This window comes from Agelaius phoeniceus, chromosome 6 (assembly GCF_051311805.1).
Source record: "Agelaius phoeniceus isolate bAgePho1 chromosome 6, bAgePho1.hap1, whole genome shotgun sequence".
NCBI lineage: Eukaryota > Metazoa > Chordata > Aves > Passeriformes > Icteridae > Agelaius > Agelaius phoeniceus.
The window spans coordinates 37,816,084-37,839,446 of NC_135270.1; the positions used below are offsets into that span (position 1 = coordinate 37,816,084).

General features: G+C 36.7%; 1 protein-coding gene across 1 annotated transcript in view; it reads right to left on the reverse strand.

Moving 5' to 3' along the window:
• Positions 1-23,363, reverse strand: part of LOC143694392 (uncharacterized) — a 95,525-nt gene that overhangs the window by 54,977 nt on the left and 17,185 nt on the right. The window lies entirely within an intron of this gene.

Genomic DNA, 23,363 nt, shown 5'->3' on the forward strand with positions numbered 1-23,363 from the left:
ACTACCCAGTAAATATATCTTTACAATATTATTTGCTGAAACATCAGTTTGGATAAAAATGTCCTTATCTTACGCTTCATTACCAATGAGACAACATGCAAAAACATTCAAATGAACATCTCATTTGAGTAATTTTTCCCAGTCCTTCTTTTGTGACTATATTGTTATTTTTGCCTTGCACTAGAGGTAAGAATAATATAGTTTTTGGGAGAATATCTGTTTGTTATTAAAAGGTAAAAACAAACAACCCCCAAAACGTCCTCTGTACTCCTTCTCTCACATAAACAAATTGTTTCTCATTAGCCAAATTTTAAAAAGAAGCAAACCTTCACAGTATAAAGTTCTTCCATTTATGCCCATCCACTTTTAAAGACAGGTTGGAAGTCCGTAAGTGTAATTTCATTGTGACAATCTTAGTGAACAGAAGCCAAGCTGTTCCTGCATAAGGATCCCTAAACAGTGATTCTGAAAAAGGAGCTCTTGCTGCTTCATCTACTAGTATTGCCTGCACCATAAAGTGGGCTACAGACTCTCATGATTTGTTTTGCATATTAGGAAATTCTGTTCTCAACACAGAAAACGTGGTTAGAGTGAAAGGGGGAAAAGATCATTGAGGATTCCTTCTACAGTGTTGGAAAGTGGAAGCTGTACAGTGAGGTGTTCTATACACTAGGGCAAAGCAGTATATAAATAAATAAGTGGTGACACAAGATACAATATGGGAAACCGGATGAGACTAAGATACATTGGCTTAGAAAGGCTGTATTGTTACGATGTAAAACACACCACAGTGGCCCCATAAATAGCCAGTCTTTATGCAAGATAATTTTCCATTACACAGGTGAAAACCAGAAACAACTAATATGAACTCATAAACGTGCTAATGAAGTGGGATGAATCTGCCTAAAGAATCAGGTGGTCAGCACCTGTTTGAAGTGTGGCAAATGACTGAAAGAAGTATTGAGGTGGCTTTGCTTAATACAAATCTTTGTCTGCTTTAAAAAGGCATAGTGATTTCCTCATGCTATAGTGGTTTCATCCAGACTATACTTCATCTTCTGTCAATACTTTTGGCTAGGTAGCATTCTAGCATTTTAAGAATGGTAAGCTTGCTATGGTATTGCATATTACTTACTATTTTTCATTATCTCATTCTAGACATAGAAATCTGTTTCAAGGTTCAGTTAGAAATAGAAGGTTTAAAACAATTTATTTAATAATTAAATCTTTACTTTCTACTGTTGCAAATATTTTGGAAAAAGGAAATATAATTCCTGTATTCTAAAGAAATTTATCAATTATATAATACATTACCTAGCTATATATTTTAATTTGCATTGTAATTCAAATGGCTTGGCTGATCATTGCTGCCAACACTAGATTTTGCAGAATTTAGATAATTTTCACAATTCAAGCTGCTAAATGCACAGTGTAATAACACATGACAAATTGCCCTTTAGTACTGGCTAATGACAGAGACCAAGTTTATTTGTAGCATACCATGTGTATTAGAATATAAACATGAAAAAAAAAGAAACAATTACAGGAAAAGATCTTTAAGTGCATCTTTCCAATAATTCTCCTATATTAGATGATAGGCTAGTGCCTTGATTTAAATTCCTGGCTATTTGTGCAAGACTAAGCTTTTAATATTTTTTAAGACAAAAATGAAATAGTTATTGCACTATTAACTTGTTTTAAAACCTAAGAGTTAAGAGTATTTATATAAGACATTTCTGAAAGGCTTAGTTTTTATTGGTGTAAAACCAGAAACTTTAATGTATTTTTATATTTAATACTCTGTGTATTTCTAGTGCTTGTATATAAACTCTGAGCAGCTGAATAATTTAGTAATTCCAAAAAGTGCACTTACTTTTCCTGTCCCAATCACTACTGGCCTCTTTGCTCTCACCACGGCTAGACAAGCCCATATTTTTGCAGAGAACAAAAACTCTTACTGCCCTCCCTTTTGAAAGGCACAGAAAGCTGACCATAAATACACGGAAGAAAGTCTAAAGGAAAGTGTGTCTCAGTGTGGGGCTCCACAGCAACAGTAGAAGAGAGACAGTCTTTGCTTACACTGCAGCAACCTTGAATTTCCTTAAAATCAGTCCAATAAGGCCAATATCCATGTTCTAAGGCTGCCCAGAGGAAAAGGTTTGCCAGACTATAGTCTTTGTGGAAAAGTTCTTCCTTGACCTTTTTTGCCACTGTATGTCTACGACAGCACAGGGAGGTCAAAAGTGCACTAGTTGTTAGAACCAAAGATGAAGCTTAACCAGACACTGAGAGCAATGATTGTCAAACGGCTCCATTTGCAAGACAAGAAGTGTATCCTTAGCAGAGCAAGAGGGATGAAAGAGATTATTTTCTAGGGGTCACATTTGTTCTTCTTTTTTGACCTCTCTCAAGTTTGCAAAAGAGGCAGTGAGAGTTTTCTATAGCAAAGAGGTGCAACAAAGAGAATGGGACTGTGCTTTCCTCATCTCTTCTCTGCTAGTCTTCCAGCCTCAGCTATGCCTCTCTTTCTTTTTCATAAGAGCCAGTGAAAGCTTAATAATTGAATACAGAAATTAAAAGGACAATTTCAGGTGCCTGTAATTTTACATTTTGAAGGCCTTCTTAGAACCTGGATCTGAATTTGGGGTAGGGTTTGGAGTCATTGTTCACTTCTTTTACTACCTCCCCTGTTTCTGTCTTTAGTACCAGTATGGCCATCGCACCTAGGAGCCTTACCCATGGGTATGTGAGATTCTAGAAAGGACCAAACTGTTTCTGGTTTTCATTTTGAGCTGCCCTCTGTTTTTTATTGACTATTGCTTGAAATGAACTAATTTAATTTCTGGTTCTCGTAAACAACTTCATTCTGGGTGCTGGAACATTGCAGGGGACTGGCAGGTTGCAAAGCCATGCATATTCCTGCCTTGGCTGGAATTCAAATACAAAGAACAAATACAAAATGTTGCATGAAGACAGACCCTTAATAGGTACTCAGAGTTCTGAAGACACTACTGTGGTAGAAAGCACCTTTTAGAAGTATCTTAGCTGAGTTTAAACTGCTTTGATTCCTCTTAGAACCAGGCAAAACATATCCAAAAACTATTCTAATTCTAGAATGTTATGGTTTTGAACTTGAAATAATAAATAAAGTTTTGACTTAACACTGAAGTCTTCAGGTTATCATATATTGATAAGATGAATTATTTGTCAATCAAAATTATATGCCTCTTTTAATAATTAGTGAGTATGAAAATCATTGCTTCCCAGCTCTGATAAAAGATCAAGATGGTGAATATATGAAGCAGTTATTATAAGGCACAGTATGAAGTAGTTACTGATTTTTGTACTTCTCCACTGTGACCTGAAATTCAAGTTTGACCTCATTTTTAAAGATCAAGGAGAGGGGGAAGAGAAGTTCTAAGCAGAGGTGACTAAGAAATATGTTTCAAAGCAATTGTCTGGAAATACAGGATAAAAGTCCCAATGTTACCACAAAAATGAACTATTAATTACATTTTCAAATACTCCCATCTTGACAGAGTGGATAACAATCAAGATGTCACTTGATAAACTTCCCCATAGTGGGAAGCTCAGGCTATGGCCAAGCACTTCACAGCTATGCAAAAATAGTTTTTAAAAATGTGGCAAGTCAAATAATATCTAAGGCTAAGAAAAGAGAAGAAATTCTGACAGTAATGGGCTACATTGTTTACATTCAGATGGGATTTCATGTACCTTTGGAAAGCTCTCTATCATAGGAATGGATTCTGTGATTATTTTTCTTATGACTTTAACTTATGTTTTACTGTCAGTCATCAATGTTTGTTTTACACGTGGAAAAGTTCTGTTTAAACATTCCCTCAAACTACTTGGCTAAACTTGCTATACATTGGGTGCCTCAGAGGATAAATTATTGAAATCTAAGCAGACAAATACCTTGTGCTTATTCCCATGGCTAACACAGAATTTTGCAGTTAGAATGAGCTTTAAGCCAAAATTTTATTCAATGGAAAACTTTGCCTGCCTTATAAAGTAAACAGGTTCAAGTTGCCTCTCAAGTTTGGGAGGAGCCCTTAAGAATCTCTAAATGTGGGAAGTATAGGCTGGTTGTCCCTGTGAGCCTATTGAGCAGCTTTTCAAAGGTGCTTTTCATAACTAAAACTCAAGCAGGCAACTTCCAGGTTGCAAGGATAACCTAGGAATTGAGAAGATCTTTAGAGGTGTTGCATCTTGTTCTTGAATGTATTCATATCAGATAATGTTCTTCTGAAGAGAGTAAAGCATTATCTTTAATGGGACAAAACTGTCACTACTTTATTACATTTCTGGTCTTGTTCAAAACATTGTTTTTGTGATAATTAGAAACTTTCTGATTTATCTTCTATGAACAAGAATCTCTATCAACAAGTTACTAATGATGTCCTCAGTCTTTTAATTGCCACGTTTCCTTGATTCTATTAATCCTTGCCTTGTCTAAAAATTGTGCCCTACTTCTTCCTTTCAACAGCAACTATTCATCTCACTGTTTACAATTTCTGTTAAAAGCTCTGAAGATGTAGCATTTGTTATCAAGACTGATAAAAGAGCCTTTTCCCTCCTCTTCTTAGATAGGTATCTTCTAAGAAGTTTTAGAACTTCACAGTACACCTCTAATGTCATCAAACACCTTAAAAAATACCCTCTTGTTTCACTTCAAGGGAACAGGGAAAAAAAAAGCCAGAAATGAATCCATTCTTATAAAAACAAGATCTGAATAGAGAAATGCCCATGTAGTGCTGCTCTAGATACTGTTGGCTCCCTCCACATTCTCTGCAGCTCTAAAAGAAAGAACATCATGATCTAGTGCAAAATAACTGAATGTAGGTCTCAAAACTGGGGATCTTAATCCATATTTGAGTCTTGAAACATGAGAGTTGTTTTTCAGAAATTCTGATCGCCCCTATTTAAATTGCAGATTTCAATTTAGGTCATGTAGATTGAATTTAGGCTCCCAAACTTGAAACACTTAATTTAGGCACCCTAAAGTCATTAAATCTGATGATCTGAATGCTTTTCAGAGCTCTTAGAAAACTTTTAATTATCAAGGCCTACATTAAATATAACTTTCACAGATAATATGGCTTGTGGCTCTACCGCCTCAGTTCTCTTTCACTCTCTCTTTCTGTGCTTTTGAAACTAAAGATCATCCTTCATAGTAGCAATGGAGTTTTAAGCAAAATTCAACATATAGATCAACACTACTGTAATACAAACTGACTGTGATATGGACCATGCTTCCAGCAATGAGTACAAAATCCTATACTTAGTCCACTTTTTTTCTTCTATTAAATCTTCTGCAAAACACATTTTAAAGAGCAGCTAGGTCATTTTAATGACCTAGCTCATTGTGCTCAGAGTGTTTTACAAATTCAGCAGAGGTGTGGAGAACACATACAAAAACCATGCATCTGCCTTGACAATAAATCAGAAATAATCAAGACTATCACAGAGTTTGACCTCTGAAATAGCATTATAGATGTATATCATGGACCCAGCCAGGATATGTTGTAGTTTAATTACTTCAGAAATATCTGAGTGACAAATAGCAATGATTCATTTAACAGCAACAAAGTTATGCAAAATGTACAAAACCTAATGAAGATCCTGCAATTATTTCCTTGTGCTTGCTAAATCTTCCAAGATCCAGATGCTCTTCCAATAATTAATTGCATAACTTACCACGCTTCTCTGATTTAACTTTTAATTATTTCCTTTGGAGAAAGGAAGTACTCAAGTTGGTTTGGGTTTTTAGGTGCAACAGTAGTTTTTTATACACAGAGGTTACATCTTACATTAGCTTTCTAATTATACATTACTCTCTAAAAAGTAATTCATTTCACAAAATTAAATATAATTGGTTACTCTGCTCCCAGAAGGAGTTACTGTTGTTGGAATGAATGTCTTGCAGTGGGATAAAAGTAAACATGTTGCCCAAGAAATATAGACTTCATGCAAAGAATCAATTATATGCTTGGTATTTATTATAACACACTCCAATGAAAGTAAAAGCATAATGACACGAGGAGTGCAACTATAAGGCCAGCTTGTTCTGAGCTATAATAATGGTATATGATACCATAGATAATATCCTGACTGCATATAAACAAAAGCATTGATACTAACAATTGGTCTATATGGTCTATATTTACAGGAAGGAATCAGCAAACAGAAAGAATGTGCATTGGCCTCACAGGCACCAGTGCCATTCAAATTTCTAAGTCAGCACTTGATACTGGGTGATGTTGATGCTGTAGTTAGAATATGCTTGGAGTTAGCATGAATGTCCAAGGTGTTTTTGTTTCAAATTCCCTAGGAGCTGAAAGTTCAGCTTTAAAATCCAGAGGGAAATACCTGCTTTCATTGAACTCTTAATGAAGAAGACTGAGCATTTAAACCCGTGTCTTTTGTACTACATCCAGTCCAACAGGTGTCTTAACTGATGCAGAGCTACGTTCACAGTCTTTGTCCTTGTGAATATTTCATAATTCAATAGACAGGACTAACAAGGGTTTCCTTTCCAAAATCCTTGCAGTTTTTTGGTTGCAACGTGAGCCAAACAGTTGAAAATGAAGATTCAAGTCTCCTGAGGCAGAGTAATTTAAACTTTTTCCCATATTTGAGGAGTGCTCTTATCACAAAGATATTGTAGATAGGACAGTATTTTCTTTTGAAGGAAGACCAGTCATCCCAACGGTTCTCAAGTCTTTAGGGGAATAAAATGATTTCCTAACATATCATAAATCCTCTTCAGTTTACAAGGATGGTGTATAATATGCTCCCTTATTTTGAAAAACTTTATTCGAAAGGTATTTGTACAATTACATAGCCAGGCTATTAGCTGAAAATATTGCCATATTTTCTTCAAAATTACAAATGCATTAGGCTTCATGGTTTTTCTTTCTATTTCTTCACCAAAGTTGCATATTTTATCCAGATGAGATAAATTATTTTTGGTGGACAGGTAAAACAAGTTACAGTTTCTTTTTCTAGTAATATGGTGGGGAGTTTCATTTCAGTTTGTCTGTTTTGGTATGCTGACAATGCCAAGAGAATAGAATCTATCTGGAATATTCAAGAAGATTTTGTAAAATATTTTAAAATTGCTTTGAAGTTCTTATTCAGAGCATAAGTTCATGTGCAATGGTACACTGTCACAGTGTCCAAAAAAGCCACTGCAAATGGAATGCTCTTGCAGCTTAATGAAACAAGAAGAGTTTATAATCTTATTAAGCTGATGGCCTGCCTATATATAAAAGCTTCTCATGGAATTTGTATATAAATTCGATATTCCCAGTACCAGAAGAATATTTACTTTGCTGCAGTTAGGCCTCTTTAACAGAAAGGGAAATAAAGCACAAAAATTGGCATTGGGGAATGAATTCATGAGCAGTTGTACTGAATCTATATGAGGTGAGCAACCGACAGAACAGCTATAAACAACACTCAGTAATAAGAAGAGAGTTTTACGTTAATGTTTCTTGGCCTGCTTTTGAGGCAGGCTATGTCAACAATCTTAATGGCAGATTTAGTCTCTGCCCCTGTAAATCACTCTGGCTGTAAATAAGAATCTGTCTATGTGGACGTCTTCACTGAATTCGGGACCACTAAGTGTTGTATTTTTGCTGGAAAGATTAGGAGTCAGTTCAAACTGTAAATCTGAATAAATTTGGGTACTAATCAGGCAGTTCTAACACCAGCAAAACTCTCACTGACTTGAAGGGAGTTTTGTACATGTAGAGAACAGGATTAGCCCCTCACATAGTTATTTCCTCTGATAAAATATTAGTGGAATGATACACGATGCATTTTTTTTCTGGATTTAACATTATCTGTTCAAAATAGTTTTCTCCTTTTTGGCATTTGCACATGCATGTAGACTCTTTGGGTTATTCTATACATCTGAAGTCTACTGACTTAAGGATCTTTTTTCTCCCTTTAAATCTATGTAATAGAGATCAAAAATGGCTTCTTATCTCTCTTGATATTATTTCCCAGATATTTTAATCATGCTATTAATTTATCATTAATGAGAATAACACACAACAGAACAGCTGTGACACAGCTACTTCTGAGAACTACAGGCTGATGGTACCTTAAATTCACTTAGTGGGAATCTACACAGAATCTGTAGGTCTAGTGTATCTGTAAATGACAGATGTAGCTCCACTTCCTGGCTGGTGCCTTACCAAAGTCAATGAAACAAATGAAAAGAACTGGTGTCTTCCTTGTCAATCTAAATCAACAAAGCCCTTTTCTAGACAGAAAATTAAAGCTGTGATAGAAAATATCTAATAATGCAGGTTAACAGCTACTATATTAGAGAGACTCATGTAGGTAGAGACTTAGCTAAATGAACTAATACCACAGTAAAAAAGAGATTTGAACTCCAGCAATAATATTTATTTCATAAATACATGAGTACCATGTATTTTATTCAAGTGTAGGAAGAAGAGAGTAACCATTGCAGAGGTCTCCAATCTGAATGACAGTTTTTCTCTGAAAACAGTCAATCCAGTCAGTGAATTGGACAAGTAGTAATGGGCAAAATTGGACAATTATTAATAATTCTGCTATGTAGCTCAATAGAAGATTTCAACCTCTAAAGTACCTTTCAAAAGTAATACTTTACCATGAACACAGAGGATTTGATTCATAGCATGCTTTGAGAAGGGAACGTAATTGGAAAGCTGTAAAAGTTAGTGAAAGGTTTTTAATGTTTTAAGTGTGCACTGGCTCCTTTACACCATGCCGTATATCTATAGACATGCTCAAAGCATGACTATCGCATGAAAAACTAACAGAAAACTTTAGTCAGTGCACCAAAGACCAATGCTTATCTTACTATATCAAAGACATAATAAGAGAAAAAAAAAAGAAAATAATTTAAAATATTGCTTTATGTGTACACAGTGAAGAATAACTTCCCTGTAATTCCCTCCTCCAACAAGATGTTTCTTACCGCCACGAAAAGTGCTTAGAATAAGTATCTGTTTCCTTTCAAAGCTTCCTGAAAATTTTAGTTGGAGTATCTCTGGTTTCAAATGAGTAAAATTATTACTTTGTATTCTGAGGGGAGGCCCATAAAAGAATACCTGAACTTTGCATCATCTTGCTGCAACACATGCAATCAATGCCTATCATTACCCCATAAGCTTTATTCAGTTTCATCATGTTGTCTGCTCACTCTGTAATACCATTAATTCTACAGAGCATTTTTTTCTTTCATGTGGAAAAATAATTATATCATGCAAATATTGTTCTTCGGGTGCTAGGCACTTTATATTTCTGTTGGAATTTCAAGAGAAGGAGTGTAAACATGAGCAACAATTATTGAATGTATTTCCTTGCGTTAACATTACCTAAATTAGTCTGTTTCAAATGCTTTGAACAAGAAGTCAGACTAACTCATGCCAGATCCCTATTTTTGCATGGCCTAGAAAATGCTATTTGCTTAAGGGTTTTGTGAGGAAACTGTAGCTAAAAAAGCCAATCCTGAGTCTGGTTTCAAATATGTTTATTGGTCCCTTTTTGGCTGTGGCAAGAATATTGCACTCTTGATGGCACTCTTGATGGCAATGGATTAATAGCATCTGCACAGCATATTCCTTCCTGCAATTAATTCTTATAGATGGGTGTTATGGCAGTTACCAGTGCTCTGTGTAGACATATAGCTTTGTGTTAGCCTTTCTGCTCCTTCTCATCTTTCTGAAATCTGAGCCAACATGTCATGAGGAATGTCTTGTCTGCACAGGGTTGCAGGGCAATTCTGAAAAAATTGTGTAAAGGAAGTTCTTTCTGTACCTGTTTCTCTTGTATCTCAGAGAGAACTCTTGTGTGATTCACATGTAGCAGAGCCTTTCACATAAATGAGAAAGTGATGGAAGAAAGAGACATAAGGAAAAGGTGTGAGGGAGAGACACAAAAGTTACAAGTGGTCAGAATTAATGTACATGTGAGGATTTACATTTTATATATCACTTGGACTCATTTCCTTTCAGTCTCAGAATCACCCTCTGAACTCAGATCCAAATGCATTTTATTATAGACATCAGTACTACTTCCACATGAAAACATCAAAATTTAATGCAATGCTCTTGATAGGCAATTTAGAAATTGAGACATACCATTCTATGTCTTAAACAGGTTTCTAATTAATTACAGTGCTAGGCTAGTTGGAATTTCATCATACTATAGAGTAGAATCTAAATGGAATCTCAATTAAACCAATTTTACACAAAATCCATCAACTTCCACATTTTAAATATAAGGAGAAATATATGACAAAGAAAAAAAGGGACTCAAAAGAATGCTAACATAAGGAAGGAAAACATGAGGTTGCAATAGTGTAAATAATTTTCTACAATCACAGGCATATGACAGACTCTTGGTGACATCAAAGTGCACCAAACCTGCAGTTAGTAGTGTTTATATTACAATGAGATATATTTCAGGGATGTGATATCACACTCACATCACTTAAGGAGTTGTTTATCTTTATGGATATGAATGTGGGATTTGTACCACAGATTCCTATGCTGCCACTTACCCACTTCCTGGTCAAAAATTAGCTGCCATATCTCTCCCAGTTGCTGATCATTTTCTTGCAGAAGTTCGCCTACAACTTTTATAGCCTTAATTTGCTGCAGAACATTCATATTTAAGATGATTTATACTAATACTACCATTTTCATTTGGATTCAAAGCATGTTTTTGAGCAGTAGATCACAATATTTCCACTTTCCAGACTTTGCTTCACATTGCAGGTTATGTGAAAGCACACAGCCTGCACTGCTCTCAGGTAAAACATTTTTAAACTTATGGCCCAGTGCCCTAATGTATAGGAGCTCTATCACACAGTGCTGATGTACAGCACCAGACTAAAGCAAGTTTGAAAGAATCATTTTGCCATCCTTTAGGTGGATATACATTAGAAAATTCGTGGTATGGGTGCTGGATCTTCAGCAGCAGATGTTTCCCTCTAGAGATCTGACTTAGGCTGTGTTTATATGATGAAGTGGTGCAGCCAAAAGAAGCAGATTTGTAGAGGAAAACAATTCAAAACAGAGCAAAGAAACTTCCAATTTATATGATATTTTGGTGTTTCATTTGACTTTTACTGAAGTAATGCCAGTCTCCCCGCTGATTTGAGAGCTGATTCTCTGTGTCTAATGAGCTGTAATTAAAAATAGCAAACACTCTCCTCTCCCTCCTCCAAAATATGCCTGTTGCTCATCTGAAAGCTTTCTCTTCTCAATTTGGTAATTATCCCTACTGTATTTCATGATTACTTTTTTCCTCCAAGGAGCAGTGCCAAAAATTAGGAGGGTGTATCAGTCTCAGTAACAAGGTATTCACAGGCCGCTGAATCTGCTTTGTAATTTCTAAAGGACAGTTGTCTTTACCTGCCTGGCAGCCACACATAAGATACATGAGGTGAGCTTAGAGTTGGAGCTCTGCCCAGAGGAATGAGAACTCAAGATCAGAGTCCTGCTATTCCACATAGTGTGAACATGAAAAAAAAAATCTGGGACTTGTGTCCTGAGCAAGAGCATCTGCTGATGGTGGGGGAGTCAGCCAAACTGACTGTCAGAAAACCATTTATTTTTTCTCACAGTCTGGTAGTTAAATTACTTGTAAAGAGAACTCCACTCACATCTAGAGGAACCATGTTCTACAATAATTTCTTGCTTTCCTAAAGGCTTATTATCTTAATGCCTCCTATATACTTTGACATTTTCTACCTTCAAAGAATGAAAGAAATGGGCCACCCTAGCAGGACTAGTCTACCATTTACAAGAAGGTGCAATATCCCCTCTCAGTGGGTTAAGTTTAGACACTGGTTTGTGCTCTGTGATTCCATAGCTTGCGTTCAGTCACTCCTGAGGTTGCCCATGCAGTTGAGACTGTTTTTAAGAGAGCTTTAATGCTCAGAAAGCCTATTAGAAACAGACTGCTTTCAATCTTCTGTGGTTTTGCCTTTTGTTTTTGATTTTTTTTCGTTTGTTTGTTCTGAAGATTCGCAAGGTTTCTTGAGTTTATTTCAGTTATTCCTTCATCTAATGTAGCAGGTGTCTTACTTCCTTATTTTTTAACAATATAAAAGAATCTACTACTCCTTAAATGGATGTGTATTTCCTAATGATATTAATAGTAGCTCTGTGTATAAAATAAGAGATTAAATGATTTTAATTTTTTTTACTTGGAAGAAAGAAACAAAGCTGGAAAGCAGCTTCTTTTCTTTTTTCTTTCTTTCTTTTTTTTTCTTTTTTCCTTTTTTTTTTCAATATAACACAAACATGGTATAAAAACATCACACCTTCTTCATCAGTCAGGTCAAATTTTGCAATGGAAACCCACCAAAGAAACCTGAAACTACAGTTTAATTCAGAGAAAGTTCTCTTTGAATCCTATGAAAATTTTAGCTGAGGAATGATTTTAGGATGTAAAGAATAAGACCAAAATGAAGACTTAAAATTTGCAAGTTGAGAAGAAGCCTATGATGCCAAAATGTCACTTTTATCAAAACATATTAGTACACTTGCTACTGAAAATAAAAAAAAATCAGAGCGTGAGGTTCAGGAGGCAGCCTTATGAATTCATGATGAATGATGGAATAAGACTTTAGCAAGAATCAACATGTTGCTGTGGAAATTGAAAACGGAAAGAACTTAAAGGGGAGAAAAAACCCAAACCCAAAACTCAGAGAAGACAGAAAGCATTTCAACCAAGTGATGCAATTTAGCAAAAGAAAGTTGTCTCTGTAATACCAAGGATAAAGCCAGTCTAACAGACAAGGTATTTTACCCTGTGTGTTCATCAAAAGTATTTTCAGATACGTTACAGCTCCTTTCCTGATCTGCCTTCACATGGAAACAAGTTGCCTGGTGGGCCAGTTCCAGGCTTGAACTGTTGAACTGCTTGAACTGTTCCAGTTCACCTGGCACAGAGGTGAGCTATATATCCATTGAGAAATGTCAGCTTAGTGCTGTTCCTGAGCCGTCTGGATGCACCATTTGCACTCCTGTTTACTTTAGAAGGGGCAAGGTTGTGCAAAGTGCCTGTCACAGTTGAAAAGAGAAATTAAAATGATGCCTTAAAACTGTTTAACTGTACAGTAAAAACAATTTTAATTTCTTCAAAGGAAGTAGAGGAAAATGGGATAAAAATTAAGGCAGACAGGCACAGTAAAATTTATATTGGGAAAGACTGAAAAACAGAAAAAGAGAATACTTGGAATATGTGAGCACTTCTGAGCTGCTTGTTTAAGATGACTGACACTCTAGCAGTACCAAAAGAGTAAAGTTGTGAAATTGTACAATTTCCATATTTATATATTTTAATTCCTGATAAAGTAAGACATACAGGAGTGTGGGAAGGGGAGGGGAGGGGAGGGGAGGGGAGGGAAGGGAAGGGAAGGGAAGGGAAGGGAAGGGAAGGGAAGGGAAGGGAAGGGAAGGGAAGGGAAGGGAAGGGAAGGGAAGGGAAGGGAAGGGAAGGGATTTCAGCTTTCAAAAGTATTCAGAACTTGAAGAGTGACTACTTTGTATGCCATGGAGAGGAAGAACAGGGCCACTAAACATTTGGATGACTAAATAGTCATACAAAATACTCACTGTGATTGTAAAACTAGTAAAATTTAATAGTTGAACATGATTTTATTTTCTGACAGAGTAACTGATGCCCTTATTTGATAAGGTAAGGAAGTCTGTAAGAAACTGTCTAGAGGAACATGAAGGGAAGTTTATAGTGCTGGCTGTACTATATTTGGATTCTGATAAAATATTAAGCTCTATTTACTACTAGGTTTTATAAAATTCAGATTATTTTGATTTGGAAGATAGTTATCACTTGATATGACAACCTGGATAACTGTATACACAGGCTATTGATATAAAGCATCACAGTCAATGGCAGAGAGAAACCTACATTACCACAGAAATCTGTATTACACAAGACCTTGTTTTACTTCATTCAGAACCCCAGAAACTCAATAAATAAAGCTAAGAATTTTCATAAACGATGCTGAATGGGGGGGAGCAAAAATTTCTTGTTAGCAACAGAGAAATAATAGCAGAGGAAATCTAGAAAAATTAGATTTGTGAATAGAAGGCAATCAAGTCATATTTCATTGCAGAAAAGAAATGAAAGTTAATACAATATTCCTAAATTACTTAAATCGAAGAAAAAGACCTAAAATGGTTCTTTCAGTAGGATGGTAAGTTATGGTGAGAGCAAGCTAGATACGAAGGTACTGTTCGATAGGGTACAAAAGAAGGAGCAGTGCAAATATGGCCTCTTTGTGCATGTCTATCGTATCAGGAAGCCAGGAGGCAACATCCTTATAAAATATCCAATTCAAAGCTCACTGAAGCAAATGGAAGGGCTCCAGCCTCGTCAATAGACTTGGATCAGGCCCTAGGCATGTCTGTGTGAAGTCACTTGGAACATTTCATTCCCTTTTTAGGCACAACCATTACCACAAAGACGCTGAGAAACTAAAGGAAGGCCAGAAAACTCTACTACCACAAGCACAGAGACTGGAAAGACTGAATTCAGGGTGGAATGATTTAAATGAGCACACAGGAAGCTTGGATTTGTACCATTGAATATTGTCTTGTTCTGCATTTGTACTTTATTTTCCTTAAGGAAAAGTTTATTCTAGCCAGTAAATGAGCAGTAAAACATCTTGATAAATAATATTTTTAGATCCCTTAAATTTTAATTTTTTTTACTGTTTCATTTACAACAATCAAGTATAGTTTTATAAACATGGTTTTAATTTATATCCAATTTTACTAAAGACAGAAAGAAGTGATTCTTTTTAGTTACTATGTCCAAGATTTTATAAATAATCCAATTCATTTCCCCTAGCTATTATTCATAGACTAGAAGAAGAAAAAAGTTTTCCTGCTTTTTAAAAATTTCAATCAGTTTTGAAAGAAGTAGATAATGAACTGAACCTGTTAGCAAAACAGAAATTAAGGAAATATTTTCTCTGAATCTATATGCAGGGTTGCCACCAGAAGGTCGTTTAGCTTTCCAACAAGCTCTGGCTTTAGGTACATGGCTACTGGCTTTCAGCAAGTTCAAAAGGCTTTCTTTCTGTCTTTTGAACTTCCACAGTAGAGAAATACTGAATGTTTAAAATTATAAACTACCTTCAATTAAAAAAAATTGAAGTTTTAAGAGCTTTCCTCAGAGACAATCAAAGAACATGATGAGCTGAAAGGAACCCACAAGAATCACCAAGTCCTACTCCTAGCCCTGCCCAGGACACCCCAAGAGTCACACCCTGTGCCTGAGAGCATTGTCCAAACACTTCTTGAACTCTCTCAGGCTGGTGCTGTGACCCCTTCCCTGGGGACCCTGTTCCAGTGCCCAACCACCCTCTGGGTGAAGAAACTTTTCCTAATATGCAACATAAACCTCTCCTGACTCAGCTCCATGCATTTTCCTTGAGGGTCACAAGGATGGTGACAGGCCTTGAGGGGAAGCATTATGAAGAATGGTCAAGGTCACTTGGTCTGCTCAGCCTGGAAAGGAGGAGATTGAAGGGAGACCTCATTTGGGTCGTGAGGGGAAGCAGAGGTACTGATCTCTTCACTCTTGTGACCAGGAACAAGACTTGAGGAAACTGCATGAAGCTGAGCCAGGGCAGGTTTAGGTTGGATACCAGGAAAAGGTTCTTCACCCAGACTGTAACTGAGCGCTGGAACAGGTTACACAAGGAACAGCACTAAGCCTGTCTCTATTCAAGAAGGGTTTGGACAATGCTCACATGCACATGATGTGATTCTTGGAGTGTCCTGTGCAAGGCCAGGAGTTGAATTTGATGATCTTGATGAGTGCCTTCCAACACAGAGTATTCAATAATTCTATGATTCTGTGATGAAGGAGAGTAACAAAGAATTAATGTGAGGATAGACCACCTTACACCTACTGCTGCTCTGCTACCTGTTCCCAAGAAGTCATGCCAGAAGGCTTTTCAAAGTGAGCCTCTGCACCATTTCAAAATATCCACCCACCCCAGGAAAGCTTTCTTCAGCATGGTCTGCATTAGGAGCTACCTACAAACCATAAGAATCTTGCTGGCATTTCATTTGACAGTAATGACAAACTTCTGATCTAGCCACAGCACTTTTTTTTAGACATCGTTCTAGCTTTCCAAGCTCAAGATGCTAAGTGTACTTTTATATCTCTAATTAGCTTTTCATGAGAGAGTGAAATTTACTCAAGAGCTAAGGACCTGAGCCAGCCTCAGTGAACCAGTTTACTGTCTGATGAACTCCAAAACAGAAATTAAAAGTTTTTGCTTTTAATGGCCACTGACCTGCTGTCTTTAGCAGTACTGGGTGAAATTATATTTTATTAAGTCTTGAGCATGCCTTTATTGTGAGGAGAAACATTGTGCAAGGTGACAGAGAATGAAGAGATGGTCTTGGGATTTAATGTTTATGTTGCTCCTGTTGAAAATATTAAATTTAAGTGTCAGTTGTTATATAAGCAGCATTTTATCTATGTTGGACTTTTGAGTAGCTGGTTTCATCTTGGCCTCCAGGATGTCTTGTCAGAAGGGCATGTAGCCACATAGGCTGTAGTCTCTCCCAAAATTACTCAACATTTGGGTCTTTGTGTTTCAGAGTATTAACGAGATTACAGGTCATAATCTGTAAAAGCTCCCCTGCCACTGCTCTGCTTGACTCCATTCCAGATGAAATCTCTTCAAGTAAATCCTGGATCACAATGATGCTGCTTTGTATGTCTACAGCCAAAAAGATGAGAGCAGAAAGGAGGGGAGGAAGGGAAAAAAATTGTATGTATATATAAAAAAGCATTTCCTTCAAGGGTAAAGACCTAAATTAATGAAGTTCTTCATTTATCATCTCCGGAATTTTAAAGTATCCATTCTTGTATGAGAGGCCGATTACAATATTTTCAGTAAAGTAATTAATCTAGTGATCTCTCTTCCATTTGAATCTCCTTAATTCCTTATGTCCTTTTCTGTGGATTCACAATGTGAACATACCTAGGCAGGCATCCGTTAGTTATGGCAATTTAGAGCAATTACTTAATTAACTATGATATATGGTTTTGTTTTATATTGGAGGTATTAGACCTGTTTTCTTTTAAGAGAGAAAAGAAAGGCTAGGTGCAGACAATACACATGAAAGGAATTAATTTAATTTGTTGCACTGCATTAGGCCACTTACTGTTTACTATTCAAGACAGTTAGGGATCCAGCTACCTGTTCTAAATCCTTCATGAAATGAATTCTTGATCCACTTCTTCCCTCCATGGCAAAGATGTTACAAGTGCACAAGGCAGAGAAGGCTACACTTGCAGTCAGGAATGTAATTAAAGTAAAATGTTTTGCAGTGTCTTCTGTAGTATGACTCCCCACACTATATGACTGCTCCATCCTGGATTCATTGCTGCGAGAAGGTAAAATTTACATTTTTTTTACATTTTACATCACTGGTCCCGTTATCAGAAGGACAAATTTCTACAGTGAAGAAGAATGGAATAAACAGTTTTTTCAGGATTACTCAAGGGTTCTGTGGAACAAAGATTATCTGAGAACTTTTCATCTTAAGTACTACCTTACTGTATCTAAAATCTAGACATTACCATTCAAAGAAATGGAAGAAAAAAGAAATCAGCTGGCAGTTTTATCTGGACTGCTACAGGTAAAAGCAAGGGTTTAACATTAAATCCATTGCAATATTTGTAATAATAGAGGTGTTGGTCTCACGCTCAGAAATGATATTTCATTCTCACTGGTTTTTCTTCAGTGGGTTTTTAAAGCTGAAACCATTTTGGAAAACAAGACTCAAGAGCCTAAGTCCCCAGTGACCTTGAAAAAATCTGCTCTATACAAGCTGAAGAAAGACTGAGTTGCAACTAAAAATTCTTTTGGTTACTTGTTAAAGGAAAAATAGTGGCTTTGCTTAGATGTCGTGCTCACATAAAAAAAGTCCAAAATTTATTATCTAATCCAGCAATATCTCCACTGTGACGGAGTTCCTGATCAAATGTTACACCGGGAAGAACTCAACAGTAAGTCCAATAGTACACCAACTATTTTATAGGAAATCTTAGCAAGGTCATAAGCATCAGATCCGGGTTTGGTTTGTCTCCTACATCTAGGGTGTTCCAGATGTTAGAAAGGAAAGTTAAGGTTTTTTAGGTTTGTTGATTTTGGCTGGGTTTTGGTTATTTGGGGGTTGGGGAGGTGGGGTGGGTTTCCCCCCATAGTTACTAATTTTTCTGGGGGAAAAGGCTCCATAGGAACCATCATGCAGGGCAAGGAACAGTTGTGTTTTCAAACTGGATCTTAGCTCTAGGTTTTCAGATTTAGCAGATATTTTACTTATTCCCTTCATGGTCTAATGACAGTTGATTATAAAAATTATCAGTTCTAGCTACATAGTTATGCTGTATTAAACCCAAACTGACTTATATGAAGAATGGGAATCTTCAGCACCTTTCAGGAAACAAGTCCTGAGTGCCAGGATAACCAGCTTTGGTAAGGCATCAGAATTTAGAGAAAAACATTGACTGCTGGGATTGTATACCAGGAAAAGCACTACTCTGTGTGATGCTTTTGATACTGTTTCCTCAGGATCCATTTTTGACTACCCAACTGAATGGTACCCAACTGTCTCAGAAGAGCAAGCCTTACTCTCAAATGATAAAGGTGGTAGTACTACCAGAAGTACTACCAGAAGTAATACCCCAGACTGCTCACTCTTTAGGAGAAAAATGCATATTGATGCTTTGTAAACTAAAATAAGTTTTAACACTATCTTGTTGACTGTTTTTCAGACTTTGAGTACCAAGAAAGTCTTGTATGTGAGATGTCATTACTGAGACTGCTAGTGGGCTGATGTTTCTCCTATTGTCTTGTAAGGAACACTCAGAGTTAACATAACTCCCATTAGTCTGAGAGTCTCCCAAGAAAGTAATTGTCGTTTACATAAAGGAGGGTACCTAAAATGTCATTGACATTCTAACATGAATTCTCTTTGAATGTGTCTAGCTGGAGGAAAAAAAAAGGAAAAAAAAAGATATTTGTCTGAGGTGGAAATGAGAATGACAGTGACCATTGTTTCTAATAAAAAATCACCCAAGGAAACTCAAAAGAAAAAGAACAACAAATTAGATAACCTGAAATCCATAGGCTTGAGAAGAATATTCCATTTCTCAGAGCAGGCAGGAGCCATGGAGGGCCACCCACAAGGGTTCCGCTGCTTACCTTGTTAAACACTGCCTGGTTTCACCTGACATGATCTGTAAGCCTGTAAAGCAGTCACACTTCAAGTGCCTTTCATCTGCACTTCAAATCCTTTTTCTTTTGAGATATTCTTCACTAACAGGATTTCCCACTTTGGAAGGCAAGACTCTTTCAAAAGGTTTCAAAATGTCTCAAAAACACAACAAAAATGAACAAAATAAATACAGGTAGAAACAAAACCACTTTAGCATGGCCCTAGAAGGTAATGTTAAGTACAAAGAGCTTTACTTCCAGCTTTACTGAACACTTTTATTACCTTACATGATTTTTAACTTTAATACTGCTTAAAAGATTGTTTTTCCTGTAATATATACTTTCACAAAAAATTACATGACAGAGAAAATGTGTTTGAAAGTGTCCTTGCATCCTTACCATTTGCATTTTCAACTGCCCATGTGGGTCGTACACATATCACAAGGCTTGTTGCCAAGGCATTCAGCTACAACACAACATGTTTTCAAGTTCAAAGCTTGTATCATTTTTCACCTCATTCTTTTGCTTTTACCCTCACTTCTTTTATATCTCTAGATGTTTCCCTTGCATTAATAAAATCCTGAATACTTGCTCACTTTTAAAATGTGCAAGCCATAAATGAAAAAAAAGAAAGGAAAAAGGCTGATACATAAAGATAAAAGCTGCAAGCTTTGTACAGCTGCTGTATTCAGCTGTTTTTAAACACTCAATGTATTAGTCAATCTGTCAGTGCATCCAGAAAGTTCAATTAACCCATCCATAGAGATACTATTGCTCAGGAACTTTGTCTCCCACTCCAGAGCACGTCTGCAGATCCTGGTGCCAGGAGGGTTCCACACAGGCCTGGAGCTTCAATGAAAAATCTCCAGTTGCAAGACCAGAGCCTTTGTACTGGCAGTCAATGGCAGAAAATATATATATATTTAAAAATATAGGTCAAGTTACCTGAGTATGCTCTACTTGCATATGGTATCAGTGGTCATCTTTCTTTTGTATGCTTCCTGGTATTAAATTATTCCCTTTCTCAGTAAAGGTTTTTAAAAATAAATAAATATATAAATAAAACATGATAGAGCTGCTTTTCCCCTCTCAACAGTCAGGTTTTCTCTCTTGAGTGCTAAGTGGGGAGGGGGAGTACAAATCTTGCTTTGAATTTCTTGATTGCATTTTTGTCTATGTTGCCAAAGTTTTTCTTTTCTTTATACTTGTACAGTCACAACAGATACTTGGGATAGATTCTACTTGGAAAACACTTTTTAAATGCCCTGAAAGTATCTAAAAATAAGGTTTATGATTGAGTGGAATATAAGAGCAGTAGACAAACATCTCTTTGGTGTCTAGAAATTATTTGGATTTTCAGATCCTCTTTATTTATTCAGCAATATGCACAGGACTTCATTGTGTCTCATAACCTATGGCACCTATGATGATTTACAAAAGTTAAAGATTACATCTGCACACTCGCCATTCTTGTGTGTTGTACACCTTTTGCTTTGTGTTTCTACTCATTTATTTTCAAGAAGCAACAACCTCACAGGCACTTGTTGATTGTTGGACTCATACAGCCTGGGAGATCATGTTAGGATGCCTGTTTCTTACTGATATATCGTATCTCTCTTGAAATGGTGGCGTGGTACAAATACAAATCAATAAAGAAAGGTACACAGCGGTCTGTGCTATGCTCTAGAACAGATTAGTGTGGTGATTTGGGGCATGTACTCACAGGACAAGCACTGTCACTGAATAAAGTGTGTTATGATTAGACTTCAGTACTCAATCCCCCATCCCACCCAGATTCTGTCTTGAACTTTAAAAAGTTCGATCTATCTTACTAACTTGGGATAAATTATTTGCACCACAGAAAGGAAGACTTATTGTCTCTCCAAAAAATATAAAGAAACTTCTAACATAAGGATATGGTGGAAAGAAATAGTTTTCACCTGGATCAAAGTCTACATTTCAGGATGACAGCCTTCAACCACTGGCTGTGTATTAAGTTTGAAATTTTGGTTGCATTTAACTCAATGTAAACTTCATATGTGTTTATCTAAAAGGAAAATAGGTTCTTCTAGAGCCACTCCAAACACAAGGAAATAGTGCTGAGTATGTGTTGCAATAACCTTGCCCTTTTTATATTTTAGTGAGGTGAAATGCTTTGGAAAATGTTCTGTGAGGCACATGTTCAATTATTTCAGTTTATGTGTAATTTTAATGAATGTGTCAAGTTATGTGGCTCAAGTTAGCATGATGAATCAGAGCCTATGAATGTTGTAAATAGAAGGTTCCCTGAAATTCTGGAACTGACAATTTCAATTACACAGGAAAAGGAAAGGAAAAATGCGGACAAATAGGTCAAAACAACTCCAACAGAGGCTCTTCAGAAAGAGCAGGAAAAGGGAAAGTTGATGAGGAAGAGTGTATCCAAAACCTGTAAAATGCCTGCAGAAGTATGCTCTTGGCAGAACAGAAATAGTTGGTGGCAGAAGAGAAATACAGAAATTAGTGGACCAAAGATATGCATATTATGGCTCACAGAAGAAGCTGCAGAATTGCACTTCCTTTCCCTCCTCTTCTCCACTTTCTGTCCTTCCTCCCCTCTTCCCCATCCAGTGTTTACAAATATGTCTTTGGAAACAAACCATTGATACTGTAAATTGAAGTAGAGCTATGGTACCAGCTTCATCACACCACTAGCCTGTTCAGGAGGAAGATGGGTTGACCAGCATCAGAAATTTAGGGCACAACTCAGTGCCCAAACACAGATGGGCTGCTGTCACTAGTGCTACCCAAGGATATCCCACCTGGGCTGTAATTACCTCTCCTGGAGCCCATTGGTTTCCTTCAGGATCTGCCATCCCTGTGTCACTGGCTTAGGTAGCCCAGGATGACTCAGGGGCCTAAAAATGCCATGATAAGGCACCCAAACTGTACCTAAATTCACTCATCATGTTTTTATCCAGCATTTTTTTGCTATTGACAACCAGTTTCAATGAATGGTCAAAAGCTGTATGTAATGAATAATCATGCATCTGTGCTAAAAGGTCAACAGTGGGAAGATGTACAGCTGAAATGGCAATCTTTTTTTACCATGTCCACATAGTAAAATTTAACAGATCTACATACACTGCTCTATTTAGTGTAATTTAAGGCTGCTTCAATGAATATTATATATGGTTCTTATGTCCAGTATCTCAAATTTCAACTTAGAGAAAAAAAATTGCAAATGGGGAATGTCTCTTTACTAATTCCAAGAAGATACTTAGAGCTCAGGCCAATCACTGAAACCTTCAAGGTATCAGGTTGTTTGGGTCAATGTCAAATGTTAAACTAGGTGGTACAGTCAGAGAGCTGTAATGCAGACACTACTGTGTTGTGAAATTTCTGGGAAGTAATAAACTGGCACTGGAAGTGTAAAGGGGAAAAAAGCAGAATTTGGAATGGCCCCTTATTCAGGAAACTTTGAAAATGTGCAGCCATAATAGCCATGGTGAAGTTCCCTTAAATGAGGCCTTGGTATGCTGTGGAATAAAGTCAAAATAGGAGATTGTGGCAATCCAAGTCATACTGAATAAATGCATACATTGGGCCAAATTGTGATCTTACTCACAAGGGAACATTTTTTCCCCTTTTCAATAAAAAAAAAGGGAGCTGAGAACACTTTAAGATACAGGACACAAATGTGTAATTATTCTTGGCTAACATGGTAGCTGTTGATCATTTAATGAAACCATAATTACCATATAATGGGAGGGTATTTATATGACAGATTACTACATTATTACAGGGTAAGTGTGTGATTATTTCTGTCCTCAAAATCAGAATAAAAACACATGGAAGTGGAAAAATAAGTTGAAAAAAGGGAGAAAAAAAAATCTGAATTTCCCAATGCCACTCCCATATTGTTACTCTCTCCGCACCTCAATCACACAGTGATGGCAATGGCTACCAGCATTCATGATGAAGCCAAATCTCCTCAGGAAACCCATGGCACAGCACAACAGATCATAAGGCTCTTTGCCAAATGGCTACAGCTCTAGGCTTCATTGTACTCACAGTT